We start from the raw sequence: 26,540 nt of genomic DNA, 5'->3' as shown, positions 1-26,540 counted from the left end.
CATCAACCGGAAACTAGCCTTTCTACCGCACTTTCGGGCGATGAAAGTAGCTTGCAAGTCCCACATTAGTCTCATGAAAACCCTTGCGAAAAAACACCGTGCTAATTATAGACGCACCCGACTAAAAGTTGGACAAGCTATTATCTAACGTGTCCTGTCTGCCGGTACCTCATTGACACTCTCTCGTCCGTTTTCAACAGCTACGTCCGGCTAGCCTCTTTTCTGCCTCCGTCCATACCCGTTGAAGCAGCCTACGTGGATGTCGAGATTCTTCCTTTCCGGCATCGGATTCTGATGGCCATCTGTCGCAAAGCCGCCTCTTTTGCGGCTGATACTTCAGGAGAAGACAGGATCCCTCTCCTCTACGAGGCTGACAAGATCCTGAGAATTGTAGCCAGTACCGATCGTCTCCTAGTGGCGCGGGTCTACTTGCATGCAGCAAAGGGCTGGCTGATGCTTCCCGTTAACATCGACCGCACCATCGCCTCCCGGTTCAAAAGAGGAGAAAACGCAGATGAACTAAAAAGATCCGTTCTGGAACTCAACGCAACACGCTTCCGAACTAGTGAGATTCGGTATACCGACGGATCCGTCTCCAGTCGAGGAGTCGGCTTTGGAGTCTGTGAACTTTTGAATGTTTTTGAGGTCTTTAGTTCGATGGTTGCCCTTTCGGCTGCCCATTCAGCTTCGGGGATAAATCCTTTTGCCAATGACGAACGGGCTCTCCGCGGATAAAAGTTTAAAAGGATTCTCTGTAAGTAATAACAATTTGACTAGAAACCCGATTTCTTATTGGCATCTCCTACCCAGAACCTTCATCCTTAACAAGGCAGTGAAAACCACCGGAGAACAGCGCATTATTTTCGTAAAGCATAAACAGTCAGATCCATCGTGGTAGCAGTGCATCAACACCAAAGGATCAGCTGAGCTGGGACATTGGAACAGTTCACTGGAGGACAAAACATGAGTTGCCTCAATCACCTAGAAGAAAGCATCCGTCACCTCAATCAAAATTCCGCTGTCATTTGTTGAGAAATTTTATAAACGCTTGTGTTTTCGTACATAATTTTTAATCCTTAACGTTTAATTAATTTTAAAATGTTTAACATTAAGTTCAAGTCAACTGGCGATGCCCTTGGTTGGTACTCCTAGACCCTAATTCCTAGACCCCCCTCCCTTTCTGTTACGCTTTTTTGTATGATATATGTACTGTCACAAAATCTTGGACCCCCTTCTTTCTTGGACACTGAAACTGGCGGGACCCTCGGTTGGCCCGCAAAGGAAACTTATCTAGTTCCCTTCCTTCCTTAGTGTTAAAATTAATTTATAAATTAAAAAAAAAACACGCTAATTAAGAAAAAAAAAAACATTTGTTGTCATATGTAATACGTACATAGTTTGGACAAATTTTCAAAACATATAAAAAACTTTAACTTTGTAGAAAATGTCATGCAGTTATACATTTTTAATTTCCCAACTTGTGATTCGATGTAGTTATAATGCTTTTCAAAATGCATAGAAATGTTTTCAATTAATAACTGAGGAAATCTAATAGAATACACCCGATTCTTTTTTTACACGGATTATTTTTACACGGATTTATTTTTACACGGAACGCATCCCCCATATTAACAAAGAGCCAATGACTTTTTTAACACGGATATTTTTTGCACGGCTTTTTTTACACGGTTTCTTGAAATAACACGGATTTTTTTTGCACGGATTCTCCAAATAACACGGTTTCTCGAAATAACACGGATTATTTTTACACGGATTTTTTTAACACGACACGCATCCCCCGTGTAAAAAAAGAATCGGGTGTAGTTGTTGTTGAACAGTTGAACCATAGTTGAACCATATTTGGGATGGAGAGCCAATGAAGAAGGAAGAGCTTTAAAAAATGGTGTTTAAAAATCTAAAGATAGATTATAAGATTATAAATAAGATGCATGACTAAATGAACCTCTCTAAGTCATTATGAATTGAAGATAACAAGAACCATTCCAAAGGTGTAGAATTCAGATTAAAATCCAACATCAATAAAAATACTCTAGTACCGGTATTTTCCCGGTACGGGGCCATCCAGAAACCACGTGGTCATATTTTTGAAGATTTTCAACCCCCCTCTCCCCATGTGGCTTATCGTGGTCATTTGGCAGAACCTCCCCCCCCCCTATGACCACGTGGTGTTTTTTAAAGTACAAAAATTTAAAAAAACCTTATGTTACTAAAACAAATGGTTAAACCGATCAATTTTGAAGATGGACAATTTCAACTGATTCAAAATCAAACTAGACCCAGCATGGAAATTATAAATTTTCATGAATTTGAACATTTTGATGATGTTATCATGTTGTAATGTGTATCGGGTATTAGGATATCTAGAACTCGTTCACCTTCGATGCATCAGGAGGGTACAAAAAAATGTGGACTCGCGAATATGTTATAAAAATTTCGAGAAAAAATTGTAATGGTTTAGAAATTTTCCAAAATATCCCTATATTATTATTTTTTTGTTTAATTTTTTTATCAGTGATTTTTTTTAATAATTATAAAGTTCATCACTGAATATCCCTATAGATTCCTAAGAGTATTTGGGACTTTTCTTAGGGACAGCTTACTTTTTTTACAGAATCTCTAAAGATTTTTTTTTTCAAAATCCTGGGCAACTTTAATGAATCTTCAAAGGAAGTTCTTCTAAATTTCCAATGGAATTTTTTTTCGTTTTCCAAAAGAAATTCTTAGACACTTTCAGCAGTTTTTTTTAATTTCCAAAACAAATTATTCGGAATATGCCAAAATATTTCCGATGGAAATTCCTAAGATTTTCCAGTAGAAAATCGAAAAAAGGTCATCTGAAACACCAATAATGAATTATATGGAAATGCTAATATCATCTTCCAAACTTGGACGTACATGTTCATGATAGCATTAGAGGCGAAAGTATAGAATTGATAGTTCCGTTAGGATACGGCAGGCATGAAGAATGTTTTTATAGAAGTCGATTTGAAAGCGAGCGGAGGGCAATATTTGTGATGGCATATATGGCATACGCAATGAGAAAACAGAACTGTGCAATAAAAATCCTATTCGACTAAATGCTGATGTCATATTAGAAATTTGGAGACAGTACTCGTCGATAGCAAATCCTTCCGCACGCGATGGCATATGAGCAAGTCAAACCACCTTCCTTTTGCCAGTGGAGATATATCAGCTTCCACACTGATATTCTTCCCTCCCCCTTCATACGGGAGCTTGGCAGAAGGAAGGTCGTGCGATATATGCCATCACAAATATTGCCCTCCGCTCGCTTTCAAATCGACTTCTATAAAACATTCTTCATGCCTGCCGTATCCTAACGGAACTATCAATTCTATACTTTCGCCTCTAATGCTATCATGAACATGTACGTCCAAGTTTGGAAGATGATATTAGCATTTCCATATAATTGTAAATCGTTTAACTTCACGTAGAAGTAACACACACGAAATCATTAATTTAGTGGACCAATAATGAATTTCCCGGGGAAATTCCGTTGTTTTTACAAGTGAAAATTACGGAAAAATTGTAGGGGGAGATCCCCCAGCGCCGGACACCTCCCAATACCGGACACTTCTAAAAACAACACTTGCTGAGATCCCTTCATAGTTTTATGTGATACAAAAGAAAGCTATTGAAAAGTCCTTTACCTGCATGGAATATCAGATCCTAATTTTGTAAGCTTTGTACAAAATTTGAAATTGAACAAAAATGTCAAAAATTTTCATGTTTCGCCTTATTTTAGAAGGTTTGAATCAACAATATTAAAATCAATCGAATGCATTCTGATAATGTCGAGATGGTCAATATTAGTCATATATCAAATAGCGATCATGATTTGTTAGATATATAATGTATTTATGGTGCAATAACAATTTCTGTATCCGATAGCTGTCCCCCGGGTCCGGACAGTGAGTTTTTTCATGTGATAAAATAGCCATTCTTTGCACCTGTTTTGTGAAACTTACTTCAATTCAAATGTTTTTCCTTGCTCCTTGCTCAGAAAGCCACAGAAATAGGCAGAAATAAATTTTAAAGATGTCATTGAAAATGGAGGGAATTTTGAGTAGGATGTAAGAAATTGAGCTGGAGAATCAAAAAAGCTCTACTAACACGAGTTTATATCTAAAACTTGAAGCAAGTGAAAAATATGTCTATTCTAAAATGATGTTTTCACTCATGTAACAGGAACTTGGTCAAATTTGAATATGATGAAATAGTGTCCGGTACTCGGGGACACTTTTCTGAACCGTGAAAATTCTCACCAAAATTCATCATCAAAATACATCGTCGAAAAACGTGTTCAAATGATCCAATATAGCTTGTATGAATTAGGGAAGATCCATTAATTACGTAACGCAAAAATTGGGCATTTTCAACCCCCCCTCCCTCCTCTGTCACACTTTTTGTATGAAACATCTGAAAATGTTGTATGGATCGTCACACTTTGACCAACCCCCTCTACCCCCTCTAAGCGTTACGTAATTTGTGGACGCTCCCTTATCAATGATCATATTTTGTGTATATAGTATACAAGCAAACATATTCCGGATAATTAGAGAGTTTTTCGTTAAATGGCTTATGTGTCCGGCACTGGGGGATCTCCCCCTACTTTTGAAGGAATTCCTTAAAAAATCAAATCAAAATTTTAAAGATTTTCTGATGTGAAAATTCCTTAAAATTTCTAAATCATTTCCTGTGCATCTTTGCATGGTAAAGACTTACAGCAATGCTTAGCTGAACATACAAAGAAATCAAAATGACTTCCCGAAGAAGAATGAATTCCTTATTAAATTTTGGAAGAATTTATGGTACAAATTAAAAAAACAAGAATCTCGAGAATTCTAAAGATTTATTTTTTGAAAATCCAAAGAATTTGTTGAAGATAATCCATAGACTCTTCCGTGGAAATTCTAAATAATGCCTTGAATAAAAAAATACTTTGAAAATTTTAAAGTGATAGAATTCACAAAGAGCGTAAAAAAGTATTCCGAAAAATTTTCATTTCAATATTCCAAATTTGAAAAAAAAAACCAAAAACAAAAAATCAACGGAAATATCAAAGTGTTTCATGTGGCATTGGCTGTTTAATATCTTTTGGAAATTCAGAAGAGTTTTTATTGAAAAATTTTGAAGTCTTCTTCTTCTTCTATGGCTTCATATTCCAACTGAAAGTTGGTCTGCTTTTTAACTTAGTATATTCTATTAGCATTTCCTTAGTTATAAATTGAAAGCTTTTATAGGCCTGCCATTGCAGACTGAACTGAACATTTTTAAGTGCACTCCTTAAAATGTTCGAAAAACTTCTTTTGGAAATAAAGAAGAATTTCTAGTGAAGATTCGAAAGAACTTGTCGTAGAAAATTTCATTAGAATGTAAAAAAAATATATGAAAATTTGAACATTTTTTTTCCACTGAAAATTATATGTATTTCCCACGGGACTGTTTTGAATTTTCAGATAGAAGTCACATGGAATTTTTTTCGGAGTTTTAAGGAAATTTTTTCGCAATTTACACTGGAGATGTTTTGTTTTTTATTTCATTAACAATTTGTAGCAAAATTTCCAAGCAAAATTTGTCAGAGAGAATTGTTCAAAAATCATTCTGAATGCCAGCACTTTATCAGGATTATATGAAGTAATTTCAAAGTTTTTACAGGAAATTTTTTACTGGATTTTTCCTGAATATCCACAAGAAATTCTTTTGATGTTTTTTTCTTGGATTATTATTTGAAATTTTCGTTGGCTTTTTTCGGTGAGTACATACGCACTAAGCTCAAAGTAGAAGGGAGCAATCGAAAGTAATGAAGAACAGAAATGAAAGGCAACTAGCACCGTAACTCCTTTAGCAGTGGAATTCAAACATCGACCTGTTAAGGAGAGTTGTAGAAAAACCTTAGCACTAAAAGTCCACCATACAACACATTTTTAAATTTAGCCTTTAGAATGAGTTATTGACAAACTACTAAATGATCGAAACAGATTATCAAATGATCGATAACATCCTTGAGTGTCGGCGGCGTAATGCCAAAAACCATCTGCGGCGGAATTTTTTTTAATATTTTCCCATTTTTCCTTTCAAAATTTTTGTTGTGGAAATTGAGACTGAATCGCAACCTGTTTTTTCGCTTATTTTTTTATGGAAAAAGGATCTAAGGCTAAGATGGTCAAGTAGCGCAGATATGCATCGGCGTTACGACCAACGCTGTGTTACCGGTTTTCTCGATGCACACCTGCGTCTTTTTAACGCTGAGTTGAAAAGACGCTACGCTACGCTTTGCGTTTAATGATTAAATCATTAAATTTTATTGATTTGTATTTTTTACTAAGCATATGCGGTATTTCGAAAAATTTCGTTTTAGGGCATTCGAAACGAAATTCCGCGGAATTTCGCGGAATTTTAGTATGGCGAAATCTGATTTTCTGATTTCGTTTCGTATCGATTAATTTCAAAAATTTCGACGGAAAAATCATGCTTTTAACGAAATTAAACGGAATTTCGCGGAATTTCGAAATAAATTTTTAACATTTCAAATTATCATATCGTAACATTCAAACTCTATTGAAAATTTTATAAGGTACATCGGGGCAAGTTGAAACGGTTTTTTCATAGTTGAACTTTGTAGTGATATAAAAAACTCATTTTTTGATAGTTTTTGAGTTCGTTTGCGACATTTGCTAGTTTGGGGCAAAGATTATACATAAAAAATTGGCAGCCTTACCAAACTTTCTTATAAATACAGTCAAACCTCCATGAGTCGATATTGAAGGGACCATCGACTCATGGAAATATCGAGATGTGGAATAAAACATCCTTGAAAAGCTTTTTGCAGGGACCATCACAGTAACCCAGAAAATAATTTTTAGTATGGAATAATTTGCTTCCATGAGTCGATATCGAGTCATAGAACATCGACTCATGGAGGTTTGACTGTAGTTAGTATAATGAAATTATATTTTTATATGCATCGTTTCAACTTGCCGTACGTATCGGAGCAAGTTGAAACACTGCGCTATATACAGACATTACCTAATTTTGCCGTATCAAAAACAAAATATAGTTCTCAGTGAAACTGGTATGGTGACTGTGCTGCCTGGACACTAGGGTGGCTCAAATTAGTATGAGAAAAACTTTGTTCAATTTTTTTGATGGGCCGCCCTCTTATTCGGTTCTATTTGATGCCCTGCTGGTCTGGACAAAATTTCAGCCAAATCGGTCAACGTTTGGGGGTTGCTAAACTCGTTGGAAGTTTATATGACATAATGTATGCAGAAACATCCAAAAACAGTAAATTGCATCTGGACTACACAACTTACGATGAAGAACTATGATACTCATTCAGATCTTGGAGAATTAAATACAGAATGCTATGCAGAAAACCGCGAGAAGATTCGAGTTTGCCCGGCTAAGTTATTAGCATTTCTCGGCCGTGGGGTTTGAGCAAATTTCGTTTCTTTTACCTTTGAAAAGAAATAAATTCACCCCTACAACACTCCAGTAAAATGCTAATATCTTTCCGTAATAAACTCTAATCTTCTCGCGGTTTTCAGCATAACATTCTGTATTTTATTTTACAAGAACTAAATGAGTATCATGGTTCTTGATCGTAAATTGTGCCGTCCAACTTCAAATCACTGTTTTTGGATGTTTCTGCATACATTTTTCCATATAAACTTCCAACGAGTTTAGCACTGCCCAAACGTTGACCGATTTGGCTGCAATTTTGTCCAGAGCATCAGGACATTAAATAGAACCGAATAAGAGGGCGGCCCATCAAAAAATTTTAAAAAGTGTTTTTTGAGCCACCCTACTGGACACTCATAAGAGTCCCATGTAAATGTTGATATAAACTGCTGATGATTTTGAATATCTTTCAGACGTTAGCTCACAAATTACAAATTGTCTCCTGTTAGGAAAAGTGATAAAATAGCAGGCTTGGTTCTAGAATTGTGAAAATCAAATCCTTCTTGTATTGTCCATCTTGATATTTATTCGGATTACTTTTCAGGATGGTTCATTATTTGGTTCGCTTGAATTGTGCGCTTGATCAATTCGTTTGTGGCTTCTTCGTAAATTCACATTAATTAACCAGCGTATCTCTCATAAACCCCTCGATTGAAGAAATAAGGGACTAGGTAAGTGAAAGGTGGAGTTCAAAAAATGGTTACATGCTCTGTTTTATTTTTTTTTTAAAGCCAGTGCTCACTACGAGGAAAAGTAAATTAAGAATCTGAAAACAAGACCATGCAGTTTAAACATGACCCCTTTTAATTCTATTCTTTAGTGGAAATTGCAGGTGGGTTGCATTTATGACGGGATGGGCGAAAATTTATTAAATTTATTTTCAGAAACTTGGACCTTTTTTTAAATTTATATTATCCGAGTGTATTTACGGATCAATGTGAATCCTGTAAAAAAAATTTAAATTGCGAGAGTGACGTTTTGAACCGTTGTTTCAACTTGCCCCGCACCACGCATTTCTATTTGCCCCGATGGGTTGAAAATGCGGAGCAATTTCAAACGACAAAAATACGAAAATTGACCGGGTCTTTCATCGGTTTTTCATAATCATTATGTTTATTCAACACTAGCAGACCCGACGAACTTCGTTTCGCCGAAAATTGATTTATTTTCTGAATAATTCTTGAGTTATGAAGAAATTGATGTTTCATTTGTATGCGAGCCCCCCTTTTAAAAGGAGGGAGGGATCTCGAACCATCTTAGGAACCTTCCCTGGCCCCAAAAACCTCTGCATACAAATTTTAACGCCGATCCGTTCAGTAGTTTCGAAATCTATAAGGTTCAGATAGACAGAAATTCATTTTTATGTATATAGATTGGATGATTACCTACCGGGAAAATTTGATGAAAAAAAAACTATAACAAACACCATTTTGAGACTTATTTCATTGGCACGCCAAAAACATCTAGGCTATAGCACCAGCTGTCGCACTAGTGCTTTATATGCCAAATGGCCAATCAAATCACCGCAAACCAAGTTCATATCGATAAAGCATATTCATACGATACGATAACACCTTCGATTTCCTCCAAAACAAGCGAAGCATAATTGTTAAAATTGATTTTGCCTTATTTTTGGCGTCCATTGCACCAGTTGTCGCACTAGTGGTCGCTATTTGGCCAGTCTCATAAGAAAACAATGGGATTTGCCAAATAAGGAACCAAAATTAAGAATAGTGCCACAACTGATGTATGCGTACCTATTATGGATTATTCAATTTTGAGGATAATAACAAATTTTATTATTTTATTTTATTATTCACAGCTGTTCTAAGGAGCAGAAAGTAAAACGTTTTGCTTGATATATAAAGTCCACCCACATGCCTTTTACTTATTTTTTTTAAAAATAGTTGTTCTCATGTATGGCGACAATTGGTACACCCACCCTACCATAATATGTGAAGCAACTTTATCCAATGGAAATTTGCAGGAAATCGTTGATTCCAGCGTTAACTTTTGGTTTTTGCTCAAAAAAAATGCTCGCTTAATATTTCCATCAGACGTCAGTAAAAATTTAGAAAAAGTCGAGTTTACACACTTAGTTTTTATTTCTGCAGCTCGGTAAAAACCCGCATAGCCGTGCGCCAGCAAAATAAATAACTGATATTCCGGCAAAAATGATGTTTGTTAGCTGATTTTCGGAAAATTATTTGCTGATTTCCAGAAATTTTGAAAGAAATGTCGGCATAAACATGTTTGCTGGGGCACGGCTGTGCGACTATCGGTAAAAGTTGACCATTTTGCTGACATCCCGGTAAAAAAAATTAAGTTTGTACTACTGCAACCAACAGCAGTTTGGAAAGTCTCACAGATTCAATAAGTCTTCATGAATTTGGTTGGAAATTTGCCTGGAGACTTTATTCAAGATGTCGATTGAAATGGAAGGGTGGCACTTTAAATCTGTAATACTTTTCAAAATGATGAACAGATCCAATAAATATGAAATCTGGTGATTGCAGTTAAAAAATCAGCTTTAATTTATTTTTACTGAGGCCTGTTGGAAATATGTTGTTTATGGTAAAGAGGTATACTTTTGAAAATGGTAAACAGGTACAAAACTGATCTGTTACCTATGTCCTTGTAAAATTAAGATAGATTCTCCCTATGGAATTTGGATAACAATATTTTTCTTTAACAATATTAAACAAAATTAATTTTCTTTTATTCGTATTCTTTTTATTAGTTTTTTGCATTATGTATATACAATATATGTAATGCAAAAAAAAACTATTCAATAAAAATTCCGCGGATTTTTTTTTATTTTCGTTTCGTTTCGAAAAATTTCGAATCAAATGGACCTCAATTTCGTTTCGTTTCGAAGTATCGGAAGTAAATCTGAATTTCGTTTCGTTTTGTTCCGAACCAACAATAGCTTTTCAAATTTCGTTTCGTTTCGTTTCGTCAGGAAAAAATGTGTTATCGCATACCCTTATTTTTTACACCGCTATTGTTATTCACCAAAAAGTTTTTCGTGAAAAAAACCACGTGGTTCGAGAGCAACACCCCTCCCCATGTGGCTTATCGTGGTCATTTTCCAAACCCCTCCCCCATACATGACCACGTGGTTTCTGGACGGCCCCTACCACCGGTACTGGACTTCCACAGTACCGTAGTACCGTTACCATGAAAAGGAGTCGGTACTAGGAACCCTAGTCCATACCGTATGATATGAGGTGTCGCGACGGGTAAGATGTTATAGCGAGGACATTTGCAGTGATGCGTCCGGTTTCATCGACATTCTGATCACAATGCTCGAGAGTAAAAAAAAGTCAGGATCACCGCCTTGAAGACATTATTCCAAAACATAATAACAATGATATAAATGTCATTACTCATTATTCAATCAATTCCTTAGTGAATATATGTATGCAAAATAACAGTGATTTCAACAATGCATGGTCAATTGCACCTCTTCTAATTTTAAGTTCCTATTAATTTCATACTTGTCACTCGATTGTGGGCTTGTGGGATCAGTTGATTCTGTTCTTCATTACTGTATCTACCATTTTTTTTTATTTCAATGGTTATAATAATTAATATCATCAAAAAAAAAACAATAATATCATTCAGAAATCTCTGAAAGTAGAACCCGTTGGTCTAATTTCTCGCAGCACCAACAAGTTGCATTCTATGTAGGAATGTTTTCCTTCGCATACTATCCACACAGGATAGTGTCTTGACTGGTACAGAAAGGCAGAATCAACACTAGGTGAATAAATTAGGTTTTTCAATATTCGCATATGGTCAGAGAAACCCACCCTGTATTATCGGATTCGACTTTAAAACAAAGCAGCACATCAAAGTACAAAACTCAACCAAGCCAATCAATACTTTAACCGGTAGAACCCGAACAGCCTGCAAAAACCCACAACAGTGAAGCCTGAACCGTTCCATGCCAATAATCCAATTCGATCCACCGGCAGGCAGCAGGATGAATGTGTCGCACTGGGAGTGTCTCTTCTTATCGTGCTTCGGTGCAGTGAAAAATTGCCGCCACTAGTCAACCAGTCAGTCGGGGGGCTAGGGAAACGAGTGTCTTCTCGTTCAGTACCGTATTTATGGTGGTACTTGAAAGAAGGATCACGTCACCCTTCCTTTGGGGGAAACGATGATGTGATGGTTCTCATTTTGGTTGAATCGCTTCGTGCCTAGGAGTTGATTGGCGAAGATAAAGGAAAGGCATGAGGTAATGGATATTATCGAGGGAATACATTAATTGAAGATGTCTTTCATTTGAACGGAGTTTGGCAGATATGCTCGAGTGGGAATCAGATTCCGCAATGTTTTGTGTATACAAATTCGTTTACTTGATTTAATTTGAAATTTCGGAAAAATAGCTATAATCATTACTCCGATTTCACATAGAACTTTAGAACTCTGTTGTTAAGACAACTGATTAAAAAACATCATACATTTCTTTGATGAAATCAATCACATTTTCCCTGGTAGGACTGGAACGTAGAACGTCTAGCTCGACGACTGTTCATTCCAATTGAAAATCACTTCGCATGAGCCATATCCATTAAAATTTAACCCGCGATGCTACACGTGTTATTCACTGGATTCCATTACTCATCCCTCAGCTCGCACCCGCCATCATCATAATGATGATCATCACCGTTACAGCCACCGGCGACGATCAGAGCTCGTGCTAATTATGACGAACCATGTTTACACAAAGTTGCCACTTGAATTTCGATTTCATCGGGAGCGCGGCCAACTGCCGAACAGAACGTACCTTCTCTCCCTCATTGCGGATCTGGGTCACGCACGGAATGCGCGAATTTTCCCGTCAAACCCTCCGCCAACAGTCATTATGTATGCCCGGGTCCGCACTCATGGCACCCATCACACGTCATGTTATCGTCGGGGAGCCATCGCATTTTGAGGCAGAAATACCTTAATCAGATTAGCCTCCTCCTGGGGCACGAATAACGAGCATGTAGCAAAAATTAAATTTACCAAACCGAGTGCCTAAATAATAATGATGTGTGTTGAAACAACCCCCTCACTGTGATGCGATGGGGGAAACGACGACGACGGAGGATGGTCGTAGGATCGATGACGAGACGTGGGACCCAAATATCTACCGCGGCGGTTGGTAAACCGTTTCCATCTCATGCCCCATTAGGTCGCTCCCACTCGACATCCATCGTCGGTTGGTTGGTTGGTCGTCGTCGTTGGAGTTCAGGTTGCGATACACGCGTGTCGAAGTTGGAAAGGGCAAAAGTAGCATCGCCAGGGCACGCGATAGGTTCATCGAAAGTGGCATCGTTTACCTTTATGAAACGCCGAAGAAGAAGAAGAAGAAGAACAGAATCAATTGAGCCGCAAATGGAGTAAGGAATTATAGATGATATAGATGGAGTTGAAAGCACTATTAAAGTCTATTTTTGTAAATAAAAGCATGCTTCGCGTAAATTGCATAAGAAAATTATTTTCTTGCTGCTAAAATTAGTTGTACATATAGCAAATTGAACAGGATTTACAAAAACGGTTAAAATCAAAAGAAATGTACTTTTTGGAATCATCCTTACTTTGGTCTTTAAATTAGATTTCCATGCATTTCGATTGTCCACCACAGTCTTAAACTATTGCAGATCAGAATAAAGACTATACTCGAAAAAAAAATAAAGACTATACTCGGACTCAAAAATATTGTCACTAAAACCCATTTTATGCTAGATGTACTTCGAACTTTTAGGGCATAAACAGCAACTTTATAGTTGCTACTTCATTGCTTTATTGGATAATCTCTCCGAAACGGATTGTTTGAACCTTAATATTGGCACATCCAACCAGTGGAAGGCAGAATTTAATGTAATTCCGCATAAGAATCTTACAGAAACTTTTACGGTCCTGTGTATAAAACTGGAGAGTGGGTCTGTCGACAACTTCTCTCATGCAAGTACATCTGCAACACGTAAAGTTCACTACCTGATGCTCATCCTGATTGAAGTCATAATGTATTGTAAGAATTTCGATCCGATTTACCCCGCAATCGGACACTGGGACGCACAATTGTCGCTGGCCGCGAGGAAGGTTCTTATCAATTCAGCATAGTCGATTCAGTCTACGCTCATGAGCCGTAACAATCCTGTACATAAGTCAGAAGAGAGGGTCTTCCTACAATCATCTTCAGAATCAGATGATTACTTGCCGTCTTGCGTGATCCCAGTCGCGATGCAATTGGAGTACTTCAAGCCGTAAAGCGTACACAATCTTAGCCAGAAAAACATCAAATTACATTGCACCGCCTCTTCTAGTACGCCTGCCATCACCCAGCATTTTTCTTATCACATGGTAACAGTGTACTATTAGAATGTCAGAAGGTTCGTTTGGTGTTATCCAGCAGTGACTATGTACGACGTACTCGTTCTCACTGAGACATGCCTACGATCAGATATTACAAGTAGTGAAATTTCTTCAGATTACACATTATTTCAATGTGGTCGGAACGTTTGAACAATCCATCAGGTGGTATCCTGGTCGCAGTCCAGTATTCGTTAGAAAGTGAATTTCGACGACGATAGTAATCATCAGATCTCTTGACAAGCGTGTCATACCTAGTTACCTTAACAATACCTTACGACGTAGTTTATTCAGCATGCGACTTCGATATGATTAATTCTATTTTTGACGATTGGATACAGTTTAGTAGAGTAAACGGGATGTTATCGGCCTTCCACGGTTTTCAGTACGAAAATATCACGACTCGAAAGAAGCGAGCTTTGAAGTTTGTTTTAAACCAGCTTTTGTGTGTTTTAAGCAACTACAGCGAAAGTGAAAAGGAAGAAATGGGAAATTTGAAGTGCGAAGTGAGAAGTGAGAAGTGTTAAATAAATGGTAAAAAGTGAAAAGTGAGAAATGAGAAAGAAAGTGTGGAATGGCGGGGATCAAGCGGCTACTTTCTACCAAAGTTGTGGCACCACCAAAGAGCTGGGAACCGGCTTCATAGTGCTGGGCAAGATGCGCCAGCCCCGCGTTGGGTAGCAGCCAATTAACGCAAGGATGTGCAAGCTGAGAATAAAAGGCCGTTTCTTTAACTATAACATCATCAACGTACACAGCCCATACGAAGGGAGATCCGACGACGAGAAAGAAGCGTTCTATGCACAGTTGGAGCAGACATACGATGGATGCCCACTGCGGGACGTCAAAATCGTCATCGGTGACATGAACGCTCAGGTAGGAAGAGAGGAAATGTATAGACCGGTCATCGGACCGGGTAGTCTGCATACCGTGTCCGTATCGAACGACAATGGCCAACGATGCATACACTTTGCAGCCTCCCGCGGAATGGTAGTCCGAAGCATTTACCCCCCCCCCCCAGGGGAAAAACCAAAAGGCCACATGGAAATCACCTAATCAACTAACGGAAAACCAAATCGACCACGTTATTCTTCTCCGACATCACGAACGTACGCACTTACCGCAGTGCGAATATTAAATCCAACCAATACCTCGTTACAGTATGTCTGCGCTCAAAACTCTCGACGGTGTACAACACGCGTCGGAGTCGTCCGCCGCGGCTAAACATTGGGTGGCTACAAGACGGTAGACTAGCCCAAAACTACGCGCAGCAGCTGGAAGTGGTACTCCCAACGGAAGAGCAGCTAGGCGCAGCGTCTCTTGAAGATGGCTGAAGAGATATTCGATCCGCCATTGGTAGCACCGCAACCGCTGCACTAGGCACGGTGCCCCCGGATCAGAGAAACGACTGGTATGACGACGAATGTGAGCAGTTAGCTGAGGAGAAGAATGCAGCATGGGCGAGATTGCTGAAACACCGCACGAGGGCGAACAAGGTACGATACAAACGGGTGCGGAACAGACAAAACTTGATTTTCCGGAGGAAAAAGCGCCAGCAGGAAGATCGAGACCGTGAAGAGACGGAGCAACTGTACCGCGCTAATAACACACGAAAGTTTTATGAGAAGTTGAACCGTTCACGTAAGGGCCACGTGCCACAGCCTGATATGTGTAAGGACATAAACGGGAACCTTCTTACGAACGAGCGTGAGGTGATCCAAAGGTGGCGGCAGCGCTACGAAGAACACCTGAATGGCGATGTGGCAGACGAAGATGATGGTATGGTGATGGACCTGGGAGAACGCGCGCAGGACATAATTCTACCGCATCCGGATCTCCAGGAAATCCAGGAGGAGATTGGCTTGCTGAAGAACAACAGAGACCCTGGGGTTGACCAACCAGGATAGCTGTTTAAACACGGTGGTGAGGCACTGGCTAGAGCGCTGCACTGGGTCATTACCAAGATTTGGGAGGAGGAAATTTTGCCGCAGGAGTGGTTGGAAGGTGTCGTGTGTCCCATCTACAAAAAGGGCGATAAGCTGGATTGTAGCAACTACCGCGCAATCACATTGCTGAACGCCTCCTACAAGGTACTCTCCCAAATTTTATGCCGTCGACTAGAACCAAATGCAAGGGAGTTCGTGGGGCAGTACCAACTGCTATTCAACATCGCTTTGGAAGGGGTAGTACGAAGAGCGGGGATTAACACGAGTGGTACAATGTTCAAAAAGTCCGTCCAGCTATTTGGCTTCACCGACGACATAGATGTTATGGCATGTAACTTTGAAAAGATGGAGGAAGCCGACTGAAGAGGGAAGCTAAGCGGATCGGACTAGTCATCAACACGTCGAAGACGAAGTACATGATAGGAAGAGGTTCAAGAGAAGACAATTTGAGCCACCCATCGCGAGTTTGCATCAGTGGTGACGAAATTGAGGTGGTAGAAGAATTTGTGTACTTGGGCTCACTGACCGCCGAAAATGATACCAGCAGAGAAATTCGGAGACGCATAGTGGCTGGAAATCGTACGTACTTTGGACACCGCAAGATGCTCCGGTCGAATAGAAATCGCCGCCGTACCAAGCTGACTATCTACAAAACGCCTGTGAGACCGGTAGTTCTCTACGAATAAGAGACCTGGACGATGCTCGTGGAGGACCATCACGCACTTGGAGTTTTTGAAAAGAAAGTGCTGCGTACCATGGGGGGTGCAGATGGCGGACGGTACGTGGAGGAGCGAATGAACCACGAGTTGCATTCGCTGTTGGGTAGGCTAACCAGATCATTTCGATGAAAAAACGGGACAAACGGGCTTGCAAACGGGACATGTCAAAAACCTTATGATAAAATTCATGAGCTGTGGAAATTTCAAAATGTTTGGGCCTATTTTTTTTTTTCTTGTCATTCTTTCATCCTTGTAAGAAATTAGAAATATTTTAGAGTGAAACATTCACCACCATAACTTTCTATTGTAATAAGTTAGTTGTGGAAAATACTAAACTACAAATATTTCACTCTTCAATGGAAAGCAGACAATAACACGAAGGAATAAAAAATTTCGCATCTTTCAATATGTATAAAAAAATGAGGAATTGTGAAATTTTATTTTAATCTACTCTTAGAGATGCATTAAGGTATTATTATTGACCAATATAAAAAACTTGTCCAACTCTGTACATTTGAAAATAACAAACAATAGTCAAAGTACCAATCTAATCAATTCCTTTTTGATCGAAATTGATTTTCAATGACACTAAATGTAGCCTCACACTACGGGAATCCCGTCAATTAATTTTGTTCCCATGTGCTGCCAAAAAAGCGGGACTCATGCAGTTTCGTCTCAGAAAGGAAAAAAAAATCCTGGCCAATTTATAGCCTGGTTTATAGCTCGGACTCTCGGAGATTTCCGCCGGATTGTATTTTAAATCGGGACGAATTTCTATTTTTTCAAACGGAATCCCATAAATCTCGTCCACACACATGGGAGCCAAATTTGCAGACAAGTTCCTGATGTGTGAACTAGCCTTGAAGCACGTGGGGACCTTAGATCTAGCATTTTGGCCGACCAAATTTTCCCTTGGTTTGAAATTGCCTTAAACTCGATTTAGTTCAGCTGATTTATTATAAATTATTCAGTGGATGATTTCGAAATAATCAGAATTATTCAGAAAGACTTTGAATGATTCGAAAAAAATCAAATGATTGAACAACAGTACCTTCTTCGGAAGATTCAAAACAGAATAATGTAAAATAAACTTAATTCGAAAATAAGAATGTCTGTCCCTGCGCCTCATTTTATTGACATTGAGGCGTAACCTGATTTTAAGGAAATCCTTGTTAACCAAGTTACTAATTCCGTTCAATCCACTGATGAAATTGGCCAAATTTGAATGCCTCCGGAATGAGCAGAAAAAATCATGGATTGTGTTAAAAATCTCCCAGAGAAGCACCATTAACTGTTAAAAATCTTAAGAAAAGTCGATCTATGGAAAATACAAAACGGCATAGATAGCATTCTTTTAAAAGCAACACTAATAACATAACATCTCACACTTTTTTATGGGCTTCGTCCACTCTCTTTGTTAAGAGATAAACCAGCCGAGGGCCGTAAATCTCTTTAATAAGGACGAAATAAAAATGTCTAAGTATGATCAATTTAGAATCAATGGAAAAAACGGGACAAATTGAGGGTTTTTTAGGCTACGACGGGACATCACAAAATGGTCTGAAAAACGGGACTGTCCCGTTAAATACGGTACGTATGGTCAGTCTACTGTTGAGAAAACCATCCATCGTTCACACCGCGAAATTCGGACGACTGCGGTGGGCTGGACACGTAGCCAGAATGTCGGACAGTAATCCGGTAAAAATGGTTCTCGATAACGATCCGACGGGAACGAGGTGCGAGGTGCACAACGGGCAAGGTGGATCGATCAGGTGGAGGACGATTTGCAGACCCACCGCAGACTGTGTGGTTGGCGAAGTGTAGCCATGGACTGGATGCTGGGTCATTAGGCCGAAGGTCATTAGACCGAAGGCTATTAGGCCGAATGGTCATTAGGCCGAATGAGAACTGGGGAGTGAGAAATGAGTTGTGCGAAGTTAGGAAAAAGGATGAAGGATGATAGAAGAAGGAAGAAGGAAGAAGGAAGAAGGAAGAAGGAAGAAGGAAGAAGGAAGGAGGAAGAAGGAAGAAGGAAGAAGGAAGAAGGAAGAAGGAAGAAGGAAGAAGGAAGAAGGAAGAAGGAAGTACGAAGTAGGAAGAAGGAAGAAAAACGAGGAAGAAGGAAGAAGGAAGAAAAACAAGGAAGAAGGAAGAAGGGAGAAGGAAAAAGGAAAAAGGACGAAGGAAGGAGGAAAAAGGAAGGAGGAAAAAGGAAAAAGGAAGAAGGAAGAATGAAGAAGGAAGAAGGAAGAAGGAAGAAGGAAGGAGGAAGAAGGAAGAAGGAAGCAGGAAAAAGGAAGAAGGAAGAAGGAAGATGGAAAAAGGAAGACGGAAGAAGGAAGAAGGGAATGGAAGAAAGAAGAAGGGAGAAGGGAGAAGAAAGAAGGAAGAAGAAAAAAATGAAGAAGGAAGAAGGAAGAAAGAAGGAAGAAGGAGGAACAAGGAAGGAAGAAGGAAGAAGGAAGGAGGAAGAAGGAAGAAGGAATAAAGAATAAGGAAGAAGGTAGAAGGAATGAAGAATAAGGAAGAAGGAAGATGTTAGAAGGGAGAAAAAGCGAAGAAAGAAAAATGAAGAAGAAAGATTGAATAATTGAGAAGGAAGAAGAGAAAAGAAAGAAGGAAGAAGAAAAAAAGAAGCAAACATAAGGAAAGAAAAAGAAAGAAGAATAAAAAAAGGAGAGAAGAAAGAAAGAAGAAGGAAGAAAGAAGAAAGAAAAAAGAAGAAGGAAATAAGAAGAAGAAAGTAGAAAGAAGAAGGGTGTGGAAAAGAAGAAAAAAAAGAAGAAGGAAGAACCAAGAAAGAAGAAGAAAGAAGGAAGAGGAATGCAGAAAGAAAATGATAGAAGGGAGAAGAAATAAATATCATAGAAGAAGGAAATAGGAAGGAGCAAGAAGGAAGAGCGAAAAAGAAAAAAGGAAGAAGAAGGAAAAAGAAGACAGATAGAAATAGGAAAATGCAAGAAGGGAGAAGGAAGAAGGGGTAAGTGAAGAAAGAACTTTTAATTTTTAATTTTTTGCTTCTTTTTGTTAATTTGGCCTAATGGCCATTCGGCCTAATGACCGTTCGGCCTAATGGCCATTCGGCCTAATGACCTTCGGCCAAATGGCCTTCGGCCTAACGGCCTTCGGCCTAATGGCCTGACACCATGGACTGAGGTGAATGGAGAAGACTTTTATGTATTGCACAGGCCACTCCGGCCTTAGTCTGGTAATAAATAAATAAATAAAATCTTTGGAGAATTCTACAAAGAAATTTCCAGGAGAACATGGAGAGATACTTCTGGAAGAGTTCTTAGAAAAAGCGGGAGAATTTTTGGAGTATTTTCTTATGGTACTTCGGAGGAGTTTTAAAAGGAATTTCACAAAAAAAGCTTGTAAGGATTTCTGAGCGAATTCATGGAGAAATTCTGGAGAAGTTTCAGTGGAAATTGCCTGGGAGATTCTTGAAGATTGTGAAGGAGTTCTAGGAAACATTTTCGGAAAAACTCCTAAACAAATTTCTGGAGAATTAATTTCCAGAATAATTTATTTATGAACGACTATCCGGAAGAATCCGATGAAATCCTGGAGGAACTTCCGGAGAAATTCCTGGAGGAACTTCCGGACTAATTCCTGGAGGAACTTACGGAGGAATTTCCGGAGGAACTTTTGGAGGAAGTTTCGGAGGAATTCCTGGATGAACTTCCGAAGGAATTCTTGGAGGAAAAATTTTGGAAAAATTCTATTGTTTACCAACGGCGTGACGCCGCCACGCCGCCGCCGCCGCTTGCTGAATATGATCTATCGCGCCGCCGCCGACAAATTTTCAATCGGCGATCAGGTGGAAGATGACTTGCAGATCCTCCGTAGACTGGGTGATTGGCGACTTGTAGCCGTGTTTCAACATATATTCATACGTGCTATTGTTGAAAAAAAAAATCACAAAATAAGAAACAAATCAAATTCCTTCACCATTGCATTGTTTTTCGTGGGATGAATATCGGAGCTATGAGATGAAGACCAGGAAAAGTAATCCTACATATTTTTTTTGTGAAAAAAAAGATCGATGTTTTTTTTAGCTATATACACGCTATAAGTAAAAAATAGTGCCCACAAACGGTAAAATTTCGATGCCCACAATTAGGCGATGCCCATTGCCCACAAAAGCGGAGAAGTCGAACTATTATCAGATTTTTTTTCAATTTGAATATTTTAATTCAATCGATATAAAATCTGCATAAAAATATTCATTTCAAATATCTTTTGGCAATAATTCAGCCAAATTTGTAGCACATTAAAGACAACAATATATTAGACCGCTCCAGATTTTCACAGATAAAAATATGTAATCACCAGAAAAGGAAATTTCACTTATCATTGGTGGCTAAAGAATAGAAAAAAATTATTAATAAACAAGATAATTTTGCATTTCGGGCATTATTTACTAATGAATCCCCACATAAATATTTTTCGGTATGAATAATTTTCATAAAAGGGATTATTTAACATTACTACACAATTTTCAGAAGATGGATACTTTCTATCAAAAAAAAAAAAAAATGCATTCATATTTGTCTAATACCAAATGAACTATTTATGAATGGTGTTGATCGGGTATTTCAGCTTGTAGTGCCAAAACCTTGTTAAATCCACTTTGCCTTTATGCCTAATATTCTAAAAATCGTGTATTGGCAATAACTTTTTATACCAATTTTCAGTGGGAAACAAAGAGACAAGATTTCCCGTCAAATAGAACCTGCTGTGAGTAAATCGGTTTAGGATAAGTGCTAAGGTCTGCAATTGCAAAACCAATACTTAGATAACTCCAATGTTGAATTAAACTAAAAATAAAATTGTGTAGCTTTGAAGTGCAACCCCGATTTAATAAAAATCTCCCGAAAAAAAAATCGTTTCATTTCGTAAAATTTTGAATCAAATGCCATCTTGATTTCGTACCGTTTCGAAATCTGGGAAGCAGATTTAAATTTTGTGTCGTTTCGTTTCAAATTTTTTTTTTATGTCTATATTAGGGAGACTTTCAGCCCGAGGCTGGCTCGCATCCGTAAAAAAAAATTGAAATTTTCTTTTTTGTTTGGACAGGAAAAAGTATATTATCGCACACCCTTACAACAATGACGCCGCCTACTACATCCTTAGAGATTTTCGCATCTCCTTTGTTGTCCCGACAAAGAGCGCTTTTTGGTGGGAACGATTAATACCGTGCGGGACCGAAATCCGTACAGCGCCGAAATCCGTCCACCTCATGAGATATCAATAAATTAAAGGAGGTTAAAGGTAATTAATGTAGGAATAATTAATCTCATCCTGTTCAGATACTTGACAGGAAGCTTTTAGGACATAGAATTGGAAAGATGGCTTTGGAATTAAAACCACAAAAATCAAAAACAAATCTCCACCCACCAAACGCGGAGTTTGTGCCGCCATTTTGTTTTTGGGTAGAGCATAATTGCACCAAAAGTAACTGTGTTTTAATTGCTAATTGCAAATCTTTACATAAGATAAGCGGAATACAAATCGAAGGGATCGCTTCTCAAGGTGTATATCGAACTATTTACAGTGGTAGTTTAGTCAATCAGGCTGTTTCAATTTAAATATTTAGTTAAGAAATAGCTGTACGGATTTTGATCCTTTGATTCGAAATCCGTCCACGGTGGACGGATTTCGAGTCAGGAGTAGTTGATTTAATTCATTATTTTATCATGTTTTTCGTAGTTTTTAATGAGTAAATGCGAAACACTTCAATAGTAGAAGGCTTCATGCGCCTGTGTCAATGACTGACGTTTTATTTACATTCAATTCCTATTTTCTAATGACTTTTTCATATACTAAGGTGCTTAAGTGTACGGATTTCGATGCCCCACGGTAGTCACATAAATAAATTTTCAATCGGTGCAACATGAGCAAATCTGGATACCGCAAAAGACGTTACTCTTGAAAACTTATTACACTTGATAGCTCATTTTGCTTTCAAGAGAACAATAACTCGAAGCCCGAACAAGTTTCACTCGTTTTAGCTAATAATTGTAATTTTGTTTATGAAAAAACCTGACTACCTTGCGGTGCTTAATATATTCCAAAATAAACATGAGTGATTGTTTTTTTGCGTGTTTTGTGCATAAAAAATAGTATTTTGACTATAATTTCTGATCTCATTGTCTGATCTGCCTTACTTTCAATAGCAAACAATGGGAAAGGATTTCCCATCTATTGGAACATGTTGCGGAAAAATCGGTTATAGATAAGTTCAAAAAAATGTGTTTACGAAATGTCCGTTCAACTTTTGACCTACATACTTTTTTGCTTTCTACATCTCGATAACCTCCCTATCTCGATATCTCTCTAGCTCGATATGTTCTGGTCATATTTTTGTTCAGGATTTTCTCTCCCTAGGTCAATATATTCAAATTTCTAGGCTACTAGACTATCTTTAGACAATAACAAACGCATCAAAAAACATAAAATGACGTTTATTTTATTGTCGTTTTTCATAGCAACGAACTTTTTTAGATCTAGCACCCATTACAATTCCATTCCTCGATCTCTCCTTATCTCGATGGTCCCTTCAATATCGAGATGAGGAGATACGACTGTAGAACACTATGGGTCTTCGAATCTCCTATCAAAAGATCGATTTTGGAGTGATCCTACAGCCTTTACGTATACTTAGTATACGAGAGGAAAAAAACTGCCAGTTGACTGCCAGATTTTCTCAATTTTCCACGGTGCATCAATTTATAATAAGAAGTTTTTTTTAGTGAATCAGAGAAGGTTTATGACCTAGATTTGCCATGAGAATATGTACATCTTGCACGACCAAACTCTAAATTAAACAGGCTTTACTCACGGATGCACTGGGAATTGACTTCATTACACCTTTCCATAGGTACACCTTTTCTGATCAAACTAAGCTTCATATAATAACATGTTGAAACAAGTAAGCAAGGTATATCGGTGATAACAGCAAACAAGCTAAACAAGTTAAACATATACGAGGAACGCGCCTCTAACTTTGCCGAAGAGACGGTAACCATCATCATGGATAAGTGTTTGCTTTGAAAACACAAACATCATAATCCGGTCGATAATCCCTAGTCGAATGATTCGATGCTTGGAATACTCAGCGAAGAAGCAAAACTTGAGCAACCTACCGACATGATTCGATGGAACTGACTCTGATCAGATTGTAATCAGATTATGGTTTATGTATCTTCCTACGTGTGCTCCTTTGATAGAAATGGCTATAAGCCTAATAATTAGATAAAACGAAATTCTCAATGGCTCTCGGTTTCCCATTATTGCTCCAAATCGTTCTTCGATCGAATAAAAAGGGAAGCGTTATACTGACAATTTGTTCCCTTCACGGATTCATTCATAAGAAAGTGAAACGTACCGGAAAGTATTAAACTTTGGCTGCTCGTCTTTTGCTCCTGTGCCAAACAAGCACCGAATGAAAGTCGATCAAAGGATCCCCAAGATAATAATGGATGAGATGGGGATAAAAATAGAAAATCCATCGGTGGAAAGATTTTTCGTGATGTGCAAAAAACACACACACAAAAGGGGAAGGCACAACGGAAGAAAAGCTAATAATTCTTCCTGATTGCATGTGCAATAAAATATTTCGCAAGCTTTTGAAGCATGTTGCCGATTGCCTCAAGGGTAAAAAGGTTATTTTTCTTCGCTTTTATCCAGTCGTCCGATATCGAAGCTGGCTGGTCTTATCGTCATTCACGTAATATGGTATACAAAATGGATTTTTTTTTCACAAAATGATGGATTTTCATAATATTGAACATTCGCTTTAAATATATGCACAAAAATGGAACAGGTCCAAAATATTTGAATGATATTTCACATAACTCATAATAAATTGAAGAAATCAAGCATTCCCATCGTTGAATTTATAATGGTTTTATAGCACACTTAAAGAGTAAATTACAGTCTTTGAGAGCATTATAAAACCGTAATTGTTTGCTTGGGTTCTATAATATTCAACTTAAATAATTTGAAATCTATAAAGGATAGTGCAGACCTGGTACAGACTTTATTTTTTTTAAATCCTATCATGATGTCTATATAGCTGCATTGGATTTTACGCATTCCAACATTTGTCAAATTATTTCAGTAAAAGGGAATAATTATTTTCATAGGTAGGTATGTTTATTATTTCATTGATCGTAGTAAGCACTGCGAGTGGATGCCAAGAACAAATTTTCAGAACACCGTGAGTAATTTAAAAAAATATTTTGCTAAAATTTGGTAAGAATTTGACCATACGATAGCTAATAATTTAATGCCAATGAAAAGAATTCCATAAGATTTTTTTTAAATACCTCACTTTAATCAAGAATATTAAAAATGCCAAATACCGTTCTATGAATTCTATTACATCAAGCGCAGATATGATGCGTGTCTAGTCTATCAATCAATCATCGATAACGATGGGGTAAACGCACGCACGGACAATTAACATTCACATCAACACAGCACATCATTCAACCGGTTGAAGCTCAGCGAAAATGATACGCCGTTCGATAAGCGGAGTTAATTATCGTCGTTAATCACTGCCCACCTCCGCCACTATTGCCAAACGATTGGCCCATGTTTACATAATAAACAGGTGGAACATGCTGTCGTTTGCTAATACGCCGCATATCAATTCTATGGTCTTTGTCGTCGTGTGTGAACTTGTCAACGCTTTGTCTGCAACGTAGCGCCATCCACTGCTCCGATTAAAACCGCGCTCATATCAATTTGGCAGTGGAACCTGTTATAAGCATTGCGCGTACCTACCAAAACTGATCATGATCCGAAAACAAGCCACTAATTATTTGAAAGCCCAATCATCGTTTCCTGTTTTGTGTTCGGTTCCAATCAAAGTGCGGACACTCCTGTCGTTGCCACTGCCGCCACGTCGCTCACCTGGAAGTGTACAGAAACAAAGACAGAATGTCGTCATTAGAAAATCCACTCTCGAGATGCGGAACGGGGAGCTCGCTCGTGTGCTTACGAACGAAATTGTTGGATTAATTCTAAGACAGTCGAGAGGAGTGAGATACGGGACACTGATCTGATTTCCTATTCTAGTCACGCAGCATTGTTTTGACTCAAATCAAGCAATTTACTTTCATTCGGAGCTTTCTGGGTTAAGAACGGAGTGCTGGCTTGGGCCCGGTATTGAAAACAGTGGGCGGTAGGGATTATGGAGAGAAGGATTTGATTTGGGTTGTTTTCATTCTCTGTTAAATGATCTTGGCTTTGAAGAAATAACTGTAAGAGGCCATTGGGTTCATTCAGGAGATTATAAGATATTGGAACGAATCGTTTTATTTTTCATGTTTTGGGCAAGCACCAAATTTATGGGACACATAAATCTATATCTAGACTCCGTTAATACAAATGAATGCTACATGTTGGTCACATGCTATTCTATATATGTCACATGTAATTCAATTGTAAATTCAGAATTTCACTCGTTAACATGGTTTATTTTGATTAATCAGCAACAAGACATTGTTGTATAAATGAATGCCTACTTCTATTAACTGCTCGATAAGCTTATCCGTCTTTATCCTGATTGACTTGTGTTTTAAGAACTTAGAGTAGGTACATGATGACTGACTGCGCTCAGTGATACTGCCCAGACCTGCTGCTGGAAGCTAAGCGGAGCGGGGTACTGCTTTTGGAAGATAGAAAAGTCGCACGATTAAGCATGTTTCGATACTCGTCTAACTGTTGGTTAGCTCAGGGTATTATAGCTGGAAATTAGATGCCCGTTCGGGTATGTGAGACTCATCCCAATTGCGGCTTATGGGCATACTATTACAACAGAGCCCATCAAGCGACTACTGGAAGTGGGTGGTTGGATGGCACCATTGCTTGTCACTCACTGCTTCTGCTGTTGACTAGTTTCCTTAGCTGTGTCGCTTCTGTGTCTACCGACTTTCTGTATTGAACTGGCCAAATTGTACGTCGTGTGGTGATCTACCACTACATTGTCTCA

General features: G+C 38.4%; 1 protein-coding gene across 3 annotated transcripts in view; it reads right to left on the bottom strand.

Moving 5' to 3' along the window:
* LOC134212494 (homeobox protein 2) overlaps positions 1 to 26,540 on the bottom strand; it is a 477,571-nt gene that overhangs the window by 65,696 nt on the left and 385,335 nt on the right. The window contains exon 1 of one of the 3 annotated variants that reach the window (XM_062690427.1): positions 25,331 to 25,433. The exons of the other annotated variants lie outside the window; for them this stretch is intronic. The gene's annotated coding sequence lies outside the window, so the exon portion shown is untranslated. Of the gene's footprint in view, positions 1 to 25,330; positions 25,434 to 26,540 lie in introns of those variants that run through there. 3 annotated transcript variants of the gene reach the window in all.

Source organism: Armigeres subalbatus, chromosome 2, assembly GCF_024139115.2.
Source record: "Armigeres subalbatus isolate Guangzhou_Male chromosome 2, GZ_Asu_2, whole genome shotgun sequence".
Taxonomy (NCBI): Eukaryota; Metazoa; Arthropoda; class Insecta; order Diptera; family Culicidae; genus Armigeres; species Armigeres subalbatus.
This window is presented reverse-complemented; position numbering and strand designations above follow the sequence as displayed.